Genomic DNA, 4,508 nt, shown 5'->3' on the forward strand with positions numbered 1-4,508 from the left:
TCATCCCCTCAAACAGGTTGTGAATGATGAGGTGAGACTGAGTCAACACGATCAGCAGAGTCACATGAGCCCAACCAAACTGTGGAGACGAAACATCATTAGGAAAATGTGTTTACAATAATTTTCCTGACAATCAACCCAATTATATTCATGACTAAGAGTCCTTGTTCCAAATATGCATTGATAGATTTGATGGTGGTACAACACCCAAGGGATTACTGTCAGCTGTGACTACACTGAGATGGGATTTAGCTGAAGAGGATATTAGCTTGATTAAATTCAAAATGTGTTTGAAGGCAGCGTATCCTATTTAACATTAAGAGCTGTGTTTTTGTAAACCTCAGGCTCCATATTTAATATATATTCATTCATACATTCCACGAACACAAGACTAAGGTTTCCATTATCAGCAGTGTTTTTTCAAATTAAATAGAAAGGGAGGAGGGTAATAGTCCAAGAAAATAAGCAAGATTAAATCGTAAAAAATGTTTTAATATTTCTGAGATTTGTAAGGTTAATTTACCAGAAAGATCAGGCTTTAACAAGAACAAAAGTATATTAAATTCCTACATTTGAGGGTGAAATAATAAAAATAATTATGTTGAGTATTTTTTATTGTTTTTTTGTATTGCTCCACTTGCAAGGTTGGATGAACCTCTATCAAACACTTCTTTTTTTTTAAGGTATCACAGTTTCTTTCTTGTAATTTACAACTTTATTATGAGCTATTTCCCAGACTAATACACCGTTCCGCTGGCTTTTAACCGACATAGGCCCTCAAACACTGTAATATCCTTCTCTATGTGAACATAGAACCTGGATTATGGTCAAAAATCACAGGAGAGATGTGTCTTGTACGCTGAGTTGATCTTATCCGCTTAAAAAATGTTGTCTTAGATGATTGCTTTCCCTGTGATTTAACAGGCACTGATTTTTCTGCTTGAATATTTCTGGCTGTGAAAGACTTGAGCTGTTTTTAAATCTCCAGTGTAACTTCCAGTCGTCTCGTTAATAAATGTCAAACTTGCAGTGTGGTATAAAAGGCGAAATAAATAAATAAAATGCAAAGCGTTAAATCTGTGCAGAAGGCAACACCATCTGGTCACAACTTTAATTATTGTATCATGTTCATGTGCAAATGAAGAACTCTCACTGGTTCAGAACCTTTTTCCTCAAGTGAGTCTCTTTTATTTTCTGACTTTTTTTATGGGTTTTTGACTTTATATTAAATACATAACAATAACAGTGCAGAACATTGAATACACCTCACTATGAATCCAGAACAATACAACTGCAGGAGTATGGATAAAGCGAGATGTTTGCATGCATTTGGAGCAGATTTGGGCAGAATGCAGCAGAGTGGATCGTGATGTTCATCCTATATAATGTATATGTAAAGAAAAAAGTCTAAATATTTTAAGATAAAAGCAGTGAAACAATCTCATTAATTGGCAGCATGTTGAGATAGGAAGTTTTAATATCTTAAGAAAAGAGCTTGAATATTAAAAGATAAAAATTACTACCTCTTTTGGCTCCTTCCTGGCTTTCTACTGGGTCTTTCTTCACTTTATACTGGCTATCTTCTAGCTCTATTCAGAACCTGAAGGCTCTATACAGACTATCTTCTGGTTCTTTTCTGGATCCATCCACTATCTCTTGTCTCTGTCCAGTGAATTACAATTTTGTTACTGGAGCAGGTAAAGCATACAACAGATACTTTCAGCATTATCGGAGCACAAAGTGGAAGCTTGGATGAAACACAGCGGACTTCTAAACAATGATCACCCGAAACTTAGAAGAAATAAAGCTGGGTTTTAGGTGTTCTAATATTGCAATGCAAACCCATGATGTATTGACAGTGATTAAGAATAATTTAGTCATTGAATAATCATTTCAGTAGATTTAATCAAACAAAACAAACATATTGGACATGGCCCCAAGACTGTAACCTCTTCACATTCTGTTGAAATAGTAAATTACAAGCCATATCTTACATATTGCTGTTTAGAATCATTAATATGTGGATGACAGTTGAACTTGATGATGTAGTATTTATGCCACCTGCTGGAAAGAAGACGTATTGCTCTGTTGGCATTGTTTGGACAACAAAAACAGAGTGAAGCTCTGATGTCATAAACAATCTTTGAGTACAGACACCGTCCTGCAGAGAGCACACAACCCAACAGCACTGGTCGTGCTTTTTACAGCGCCACGGCTTCCACAGATGAAATTTTTGTATGTATGTATTGTCAAAGCATTTAATGTATTCATTGCTATCGGGCTGTTAAGAGCATTCCATGGAATATAACAAAAAGTGTTTCTGAAGTGAATTACCTACCCCACCTTTAACGGGATGGCAATGATACAAAACATTTTTGAAATAAAGAACAATACATCAAATCATCCTATATCTCTAAATGGAAACTTGGAGCCCTCAATCAACAACAAAATTGTTAATCAACAGTCAGTGGTTAACGTATAAAACAGAATATCAGTAGGACAAAACCCTTAAACTTATTGTCCACTTATGTTGATAAAGATGGAGTTCGTTTAAGTCTTATATGAATGTTGTGCAAAAATGTTAATCCAGTCAGGCAGATTTTTCTCATGTGTGAACTGTCATAAGACTTATTCATTGTCCTCTCCATCAGCTTCTGTTTCCATGAAGCTCTCAAATTTCTATAATTTCCCCTCCTCGGTCCTCCGGTAGTGACCCGGAAATGGATTTCAGCGCGCCATGTTGAAGGACATCTAATTTCTCAAAATGCACTTTGAGGACAGAGGATCGAGGAGGCTCTCTAGAGGAGCTATAATCGAGGATACACTGATGGTTCCTCCACGGATCTTCAACGGATGTATTTCCGGCAACAGTGATGTTTAAACGAGTCGTGACACACGGCCGGACTCATCTCAGCCAATGACAGCTCTGCATGCATCCCCTGGATATTATTTTATTAACTGCTTGAATCACGATGCGATGTTTACAGTGAGAACAGCAGTGAGGTCCGTGCAGAAAGCAGAGTAGTGTGTATAATATATCACTCAGTGTATAACAGGCCTACATTACTCTCTTTATTTGTATGCTTTAGTTTAGTAGATATCTACAAACAATGAGTCAATATTTTTCTAAAACCATTTAGTGCTTCACATAAAATACACAACGGCTTTATCCTGATATATATTATATGCTTTAGGAGCTGTAGGTGTGTGTGGTACAGTATGCGTGCGTGCGTGCGTGCGTGTGTGTACGTGCGTAGATGCGGTGGACAGACAGGTCTCAGTTGGTTTGATATCCTCGGCTTACTTTTAATAAAAACTTTTGGCTCGTAATTTCATTTCCTCATTGTAGCGACCAGAGAGGGGGGGGGGGGGGATATATCCAGTCTGTAGCCAGTTATTATTTCATTATACCGCACTGTGAATGAATTCAAAGCAAATATATGTCGTCATGAACACAGTTCTGTCCATCAGACAGAGTGCTGTGCCTCCTGTCATCATTAACGGATGTCTCTTTAAAATGACCGCTCAGAGGAGAGGATTTCTCATTTCTCTAACCGTCTGCTGCTTCCCCTCCTCTCCTCGGTTCCCCTCCTTGACTCCTCCGCTTATATCTCCTGTGGGCCGGACTAAGACACGAGGATAGGAGTTGAGGAGGGGAATTAGAGAAAGGAGAAACCTTCCACTTGTTCAGCTGAGCTGCCGATTGGAAGCTCTACCTCTCGGTTATCCTCAGTTTGAATATCATTGAGCTGTGAGGACTGACGACCAACACATTTGTGTGTTTTGAAATGATTACGCCATTTAAATCTTTTGTCACAAACATTGCAGTTGTATATTTCCTCTCCTGTGTGGACTCTTATGTGTTCCTTTAAACTTCCACTCTGTGAAAAAGCTTTCTTACAGACTGAGCATCTGTATGGTTTCTCTCCTGTGTGGATTCTCATGTGTTCCTTAATATGTCCACTCCGTGAAAAAGCTTTCTTGCAGACGGAGCATCTGTATGGTTTCTCTCCTGTGTGGATTCTCATGTGTCTCTTTAAATCTATATTCTGTGGAAAATCCTTCTTACAGACTGAGCAGCTGTGTGCTCTCTCTCCTGTGTGGATTCTCATGTGTTCCTTAAAATGTCCACTCCGTGAAAAAGCTTTCTTACAGACTGAGCATATGTATGGTTTCTCTCCTGTGTGGCCTCTCAGGTGTGCCTTTAAATGTATATTCTGGGAAAAAGCTTTCATACAAACTGAGCAACTAAAGGGTTTCTCTCCTGTGTGGATTCTCATGTGTCTCTTTAAATTTCCACTCTGTGAAAAAGCTTTCTTACAGACTGAGCAGCTGAATCGTTTCTTTTCAGCACTACGTCGTGGATCACTGACAGATTCATGTCTATTTTTCAGTGAGTTTGGTCCTGATGCAGGTTCTCTGGTCTCCTTCCAATCAGCACTGTCCTCAGTGTCAGGTTCAGAAGAGTCTTCAGTGTCATCCTCAGTCTTTGGTTGTAAACTGCTCTC

Source organism: Notothenia rossii, assembly GCF_949606895.1.
Source record: "Notothenia rossii genome assembly, chromosome: 11".
NCBI lineage: Eukaryota > Metazoa > Chordata > Actinopteri > Perciformes > Nototheniidae > Notothenia > Notothenia rossii.